Source organism: Hipposideros armiger, unplaced genomic scaffold (genome assembly GCF_001890085.2).
Source record: "Hipposideros armiger isolate ML-2016 unplaced genomic scaffold, ASM189008v1 scaffold_406, whole genome shotgun sequence".
Lineage (NCBI taxonomy): Eukaryota > Metazoa > Chordata > Mammalia > Chiroptera > Hipposideridae > Hipposideros > Hipposideros armiger.
The window spans coordinates 487,300-495,621 of record NW_017731756.1 but is presented as its reverse complement, the minus strand read 5'-3'; positions in this window follow the sequence as shown (position 1 = coordinate 495,621).

Sequence of the window (8,322 nt, the reverse complement as noted above, 5' to 3'; positions counted from 1 at the left end):
CTAGAATAAACAAACTGCCCTATCCTCAGTGTGGGTGAGTCCCACAAACAGAACATCAGGTGAAATGAGCTTAAAGGATGCACAGCGCATGGTTCAATTATATAAAGTGCAAGAACAGGCAAAGCTGATGCATCATGTTAGAAGTCGGGATGGGGGGTCCCCTTGGAGGGGGCACTAAACCCTGGAAAGGAAAGACAAGAGGCGTTCCAGGTTTCTGGTTGTTTGATTCTGCGCTGCTTATATATGGTGTCTGTATCTTGTGAAAATTTGCTTTAGTTGTATGCTCATTTATGCACTTTACTAAATTTATATTATATTTTAATAAAAGTTTGCATTACAAAAAGAATGGCACTGGGCCGGCCGAGTGGCGCGTTGGTTGGGAGCTGGCTTGGGACGCCAGAGGGCCCTGGTTCAGATCCCACAAAAAAAAAAAAAAAAAAAAGAATGGCAGGATTTGAAGTCTGTGGTTGGAGGTGGGGATTGATGTCAAAGATGGAGAACAAGTGAGCGTCATTTGAAAAAGAGGAGGAAAATGTCCTCCTTACAAGAGATTTTTACCTATAACGGTTTTGAAAGACTAAGCACAAAAACCCAAGAATCCAAAGACAAATAGAGCAGTGACCTGGAGAATCATAACCAGGAGTCGGGGCCCTGGGTGGCCTCTGGATGTCGTTTGCAGTGACCCCGTTCTCCTGGGAGGGCAGCTGGCCTCACCATATTATAGCATCGTGGGCTCTGTGTGTGTGCTCATGGCACAGCTCTAGTATGCTTCATAGTGGGAGTGTGTCCTGTCCCCAAACTGCCTCATTCATTTAACTAGCAGAGGTTTATTGAGCACTTACTATGTGCAAAGCAACACTTTCCACACTGTTTCTATCTACCTCAATCCCAGTGAAGACAAACATCTCTGGAGCAGAGAACACTGGCCTCTTTCCCAGTGTTTCCCAGACCAGTTTTTCAGAATCGTCTGAGGTGCTTGCTAAAAACCCGGGTTCCCAAGTCTGTTTCCTGGACATTCTGATTTGATTGGTTGGATGGGAGGCCAGGCTCTTTTCCCAATTAGACAAGCTTAGCAAATAGCGCTCTAGTGAGAGGGGTTATTCTTTTGAAAAGAATAAACACATTACTGTAAATAGTGAGATGACGTTTTGAAAATAATCCAAAATATGGTAACAGTATTATAATTTTATGTAGGGGAAAGGGAGAAGGGGGATCCTGACGACGAGTCCCGCAATAAAGTTGCTGGATAAAAAATACAGGATGCCCAGTTAAAATTGAATTTCAGATAGACAATGAATAATATTTTACTAGAAGTATGCATGAGACACACCACCTGCGGTGTTCGTGGAGGTGTGGGAAGACAGGTATTCTCATACACTATTGGGAGAGAGTAAATTGGAACACATTTTTTGGAAGACATTTTGGCAACAACTACACAAATTAAAAGTACACGCACCCTTTGACCCAGTTCCCCTGTAGGAATTTAGCATATAGCATGACCCAAAAATTTATAGAAAGATATTTACTGTAACACTGGGTATAACAGTAAAAAAGCCAGAAACAAAAAACCTAAATGTCCATCAACAGGGGAATGACTGAATAGATTGTAGTTTCTTTGTAAATTTGAATCCCATATAAACATTAAAAAAAAATGAGCTAGGTCTATATATACTGACATGGAAAAATACATTTCTTCTTTACTTCATCTACTGTTGAAAAATTCATCCAACAGCCACCATAATTACTACGTGTGCATCACAGTGCTAGAGGAGAGAAGAGGCCTCAAACACACAAGACTGGGCAGAGGAGGGCTTTAGGGAGCAGAAGGGGAACCTGGAGAAAGGGAAGAGAGTTTAGGAGGGAGCGGGTGGCTGTCAGGATCAAAGAATGCCAGTGCCAAGTTAAAAGAAGACTGAACATTGTTGCCCTGTGGATTTAGTGCCTGGAAGGCATAGGGGACCTTGGCAATGACTGTGTCAGTGAGAACAGACTCCAGCTTGGAGAGGGCTGAGAAGAAACAGGAGGTGAGAAAAGAGACCATGATATAGAGAGTTCTTGAAAACTACGTGCATGAAAACAGAAACAAGGTGATGGAAGGGACTGGGTGAAGGGAGAGTGAGGTCCATTTTTAAATGGGAGAGAGTTAAATATGTAAGTCAATAGGAAGAATTCCACTGCCGTGTGTTATTAAGAACAATAATCACAAATATATATATATACATATAACATATATATAATATTATATATGCATATATATGATATAGTATATATAATGTAATCCCATTTGTGTAAAAATTTAAAGACTGTTCACATGCTGGTATATACATAAAACTCTTTCTGAAAGGACACATAAGAAATGGATATTGGTGTGGACCCTGAGAAGAAAGACTCATTTGATGTGGACCCTAAGAATGAATTTATCTGCTGAGTTGGACACCCCATGGTCAACCAAGGACCCACATTTTATAAACAATGAGAGCCCGGCAGCCATTTGCTGACAGGGGCTCCTCATGTAGTCCGTTTGCCTCAGCCTGACCCCGTGGCTTCCGATGCTATGCCCTGCTTGTTTACACTGAGTCAACCACTGCAGGGAAACCCTAGTTTCGTCTTTCTACCAAAGAACTGAAACTCATCTGGTAGAACCGGAACTGCACAATTTGGATACCTCATTTACATAAAGTGGACCTAATTAGGAACCTGGGAGGAAACTTCCTGTAAAAGGCAGCCTTCCCTTTGGGTGGAGCACAATTTAGGTTGCTACCTGAATGTGAATCTCCTAGCTGCAGCTCCTTTTGCTCAAATAAACGCTTTTTTATTCTTTATTACAATCTAAAATTTATTTGGGTTTACATTGGTAACCATTACTAATTATTAAGGGAAACCATTACTATCTTTGGGGAGAACTAATGAGGTGAAAGAAATGCATGCTTTTTACTTTTCACTTTATACTTCAGAACTCTCTTCTTCCTTCCTCAACCCAAATTTCTAATTTTCAGGGTAATTAATCTCAGGGAAGTGTTAGAAGAGAGCAATTCTAATGAAACGAATGCAGGCAATCGAAGGAAAAAAGTAAACTGTAAATACCCCCGTCTCCTGGCTCATCCCCACCAGGGGTTTTGCATTTTAAAACAGCATTCATCTTCACCCAGATAAACTGTGTTGGATCGCAAAGACAAGGGAAGAATTTCAGGAACGTGAGACTGTCTTTCCCCTTCATGGGGTGCTTGCGTCACTGTGACTGAGACTGAAAGCTGAGCAAGGTCAAAATGAGTTGTTCTCAGCCCTGGCTGCATGGTGGAATTACCTGGGAAGCTTCAGGAATATTGATGACTTATTACCACACCTGATTAAATAAATCCAAATTACCGAGGGTGGGGCTCCGGTATTATTTTTGAACACTTGGCTCTCAACCAAGACTCTAGAGCAGTGATTCACAACCTGGCTGCGTATTGAAACCACTTGGAGATTGGAAGAAAAAAAAAAAATTAACATTTGTATCAGTTTCCCAGGGTGACCAGGACAAAATACCACAGACTGGGTGGCTTAAAAACAGAAATTTATTTTCTTATAATTCTGGAGGCTGAAAGTCCAAGATCAAGATGCTGGTAGGTTTGGTTTCTCCTGAGACCTCTTTCCTTCACATATAGATGGTCATCTTCTCCTGTGTCTTCACATGGCCTTCCTTCTGTGTGTGTCCGTGTCCTAATCTCCTCTACTTCTAAGGACTCCAGTTATATTGAATTAGAGTTGTTAAAAAATAAACAACAGGCCCAAAATGAAGTCACTTGTGCTAAACCCATGTCACCAAGCCAAGACCTAACATCTACCAAATTACAATTTCATCCTTTCCCATCAATATAATCTTAACCAGTTAGTCTGGAATTTCCTGGTAAGCCCTACTGAGGTAATCTACCTGATAGACCCCTACCTTCCTCCAAAGGAAGGTGACCTTGCCTGAAATAATCCAGTCTTTGTTAATAACCTCCCTGTCTCACCCGCTTTCTGCCTTTAACACGCCTTTCCTTTTTTACAGCTCTGAGAAGCAACGGGATGCTGCTTGATTCACAAATCAATGAATAAAGCCAATAAAATCTTTAAAGTTTACCCAGATGAATTTTGTTTTATAACAGAGTCCACCCTACTAAGCTCATTTTAACTTTATTACCCCTTTAAAGTCCCTATCTCCAAATACAGTCAGAGTGTGAGGTACTAAGAGTTAGGAATTCAACATACGAATTTTACAGGGGACACAGTTACCACATCCAGTTAAATCTGAATCTCTAAATGTTAGGCCTAGACATAGATTTTTTTTTTCAACCACAGATCATTCTAATGAGCAGCTGAGCTGAGGAAGGCTGGTTAAAAGGGTAAGCAGACACAGAGAAGGAACAGAACAAAACGTGTGGCCACCGCACTTCAGAACCTGGAAGCATATCCTCAGTGTGCGCCTGGATGGTGCTGCTGTAGTGTGGCCATTGAAGTTAAGGGGCTGCTGACACCCCCCACAGTAACTACCTCTTTAATTCCATTTTCTCATCTCCTCCCAGTTTGTAATTCAGTCTTTGAAGAGCTCAGTGAATCTTGCTCTTAATCTTAGAATAACCTGATCAAATTTCAGATAAACTAATGATATCACTGAAAAGAGACTAGGCAAGGTGACAAGTAGAGAAAGATGACTCCCAGAAGGGAGGTGAGGAAGGCCAGGGTGGTATGGCAGGTACTACTGGCTGCACCCTTAGCCAGTGTGCCCCTATGTTGGTCCCATTGCTGTCAGAGCTCTGATTTGTTCACCAAAGGGTGACTTTTCTGCCTGTGAACCTGTCCATGAGAAGATGTGATGCCAGGAACTGGGGGGACTAGCCTGTGAGGCGAGACCCTGTCAACACAGACATGGGAAGAGGCTGGACTCTTGATCATTTAACTGCATTGCGTCATGGAGTTAAACCAACCCCTGGAACTGCTCCATCTTTGGACTTTTTGTTAGAGGGGGTAAGAAATTTCTTCCTGTTTAAACTGTTGACCTGGGATTTTCTGTTTCTCGCAGCCAAAAGCATCCTAAACTGACACAGCTAGTTGTCAGAACCTCTCCAAGGTAGTTCTCAATTACAGTAGCGATATATTACACCCTGCAGGGTAGCTTTTTTAAAAAAAAAGGCAAACAAAAAAAATCCACTGATTTCTGGGTTCCACATCCAAAGATCCTGATTTAATTGGTCTAGTGTGAAAAAAAGGCACTGGGAATGTAAGCTGGGATGGGGCTGAGAAACACTGCTCTAGCACCAAGAAATTACTATGAAAAAGGATACAGGAGCTACTTCTGAGCCCTTTCAAGCCAAAAGTTGAGTAAAGGTGGTATAAAACAAGGTGATACTGTGCCTCATCTCATGGGCTGTTGTCAGGGCAGAGCAAGACCAGCTCATGCAAATGTAGGTGGCAGTTAGCTGGCAGCCGCTAGAGTCGCAAGGAGCTCAGTTTCTCCCTAGGATCAGGAGTGGACCTGAGATCTGGGTAAAAATGGCCTCACTTCCTTATACAATAATGATTTCACTTCTTCATCAGTCAGAAGAGCTGGTGTGTATGCTACACATGTTCATGTGTGTGTGTGTAAGGGCTGTGTGTGCAATGGTGATGGGGGAGATGGGAGAGTTGACAATTTGATTTGAACTGGGTAGAAGCACAGGTTTTCCAGAAAGAAGAACCAGAGGGGACTGAAGATCTGACTGCGGTGTGAGTCTGTACCAAGTGTAATCACCAATGAGGATGAACTTCTGATTGTGTGTGTGGTGTGTGCGCTGAGGTCTTCTCACAAGGGAATGAAATGGGCTCTGCTCCCTAACTCAGATTCTTAAAGGCTGGGATGACTACAGGCACAGAGCAGGGACATTTAGGGACACTCAAAGGGACTACAGGGACAGTAAAAACCAAGGTCACAGAAACACAGCTAGTAAGGGAGGACCCCTGGTACCTGTGTGGTGTGAGTAGAATTTTCAGTCACCATAGAGAACAATGATTATTGTTGCCGGTGAATTTAACCCCGGGGAACTGCTCTGTGAGGTCCTCCATAATACTCACTGGGAGATCCCGTGCCATCCCGTTTTCCTCGGCAGACTTGCCTCTAAAGATTGTGATCAGGGACAAACCATCCCTTTTCTTTATTATCTCTACTTAAATAAGAAACAGATAACTTTTTCTCTTTAAATGTCCCTTTGGGGTTACCCAGGACTTATATGTCTAAAAATCTTCACTGGGCAGGCAGTCTTGGCAAGCAGGGCTCACCCTGACTTTTGGGTGGTGATATTAGGAAGAGGAGATTCAATCATTCAATCATTCAAAAAGTATTGAGGAAGAATCTGATAGGTGCTGGAGAAGACACCAAAGGAGAACAACACTTAGTCCCAGCCCTCAAAGACCTTATAACTTGTTAGAAAAAGAAAACCAAACTGCATAATGGTATTAGAAATAATTAAAGGTTAAGCTGTGTAATACTACTAATAAAAACCCCTAAGTGGGGGGTTGGAAGAGCTAGAGAAGGAGAAGGCTTGGTGAAGAAGGTAGGACTCGAATTAGGCACTGAGAGGTACACAGGATTTGGCCAAGTGGGAGGACACAGGTGTGGGGAGAATGCCCTGGAGCAAGTTGACCCAGAGAACGGAGCCTGTGGGGCGGCCAGCAGGGTCAGCCTGAAGGGCCGCAGTGGGAGTGAGGTAGGCTTGGGGGAGCGTGGCCAGGGTATGGAAGATGATGAAGGTCCAGAAAATCAGGGAGCCGTAGGAACATTCAAACACTGACTCATGAGCCGAGTCACATGGAATGTAGCTCATGGTGTTGCTCTGGCAACTCCCTCCCTCTGCCTGACATTTGTCATGAGCGAAGAGTGGCACAGTGTGACCTAACACAGAACAAACATTACTTCCAGAACATAGATTAAGTCGCTTCTTAGTTTTCTGTTAAGCTGTTGGCCTTGAATCCTTCAGTCAATAACTATCCTCACAAAAATGCTGGTACATTGAGCAATAAACTCATGGTTTCTAGGGCAGAATTCACTGTCTGGCTGGGATTCTACTGACATTTGCCCAAAGCACTCCCAGGGCCCTCCTGCTCCATGACCTGGCACGTTCTACTTGTCCTCCACGGCCCCATTCCTCCCTGACCTCTCAGTGCTGTGGCAGGGGTGGGCGGTTACATTTGGCCATTTCACTGTATCCTTCCTTGTATTGTTTGCTGACATCTGTTCATTTTCAGTCTGAGTAGAGATGATTTCATGTTCTTCTTTGGTGTTTCCTAAGAAATTGGCATAGTGCCAAGACCACCATGCACTGAAATGCAATAACTTCCACTTTGCCTCAGTTTATTAGAGACAAAAACTATACATATTTTTAATATTTTATTTTTTAGAATGTAAACATACACAATTATAAAGGTACAAGAGAGAAAAACAAACTTTCCTCTTTCTTCTACCTTTCATTCCATCTAATTACCTTCAAGGGCAACAATCCTAGGTTTCTTGGGAATTCCGTGTGAAATATGCTATATGTTTATAAACATTTGTGAATATATATTATATTTTTTCACACAAATGGCAATACACTATACTCATTATTCTGTGTTGCTTTTGTCACTTATCATTATATCTTGTGGCATTTTCCCTATCAATACACATAGACCTGACTATTTTTTAATGGCAGCATACTGTTCCATTGTGTGTACATACACATGATTTATTTAACCAAGTCACCACTGATGACCATGTACGGCAAACAGCACTGCAATGGATATGCTTATAAACACATAGTTTTGTACTTGTACTAGTATAACTATAGAATAGTTACTGAAGAATAGAATTTTGGGTCTTAGGATATGTATATTTCAAATTTTGGTAATTATTGCCAAATCACCTTTGCAGAGGTCATACCAAGTTACTCACCGACAAGCAATATATGAGTTATGTTTCTCATACCCTCAGAAACCTACCATGATTTTAATCTTGAGGCAAAAATATATTTACTGACCCCTCATTCTGTGTATAGCCCTGCTTGGTGAATATGTGGAAAGCGGAGAAAGGGAGCAGTCTTGCCTCCATGGGCGGCTGCCATGGATCTCACATACTGGGCAGAACAGCCCCAGTGAGCTTGGCAACAACATATACAAGAATGTCAACAAGGTTCACAGAGAGCTTGTCAATCTGGGGGTTTTGGGGTTGCTGTAGTTCTGGTTTGTTTTGAAATGGCTGTCGGTTTGTGGGAAGGAGTATAAAACAGGAGGAAATGGTTCCAAAGATAAGGAAGGGACAGTGATAGTGTGCAGATGTTGTGAGAATGGTTG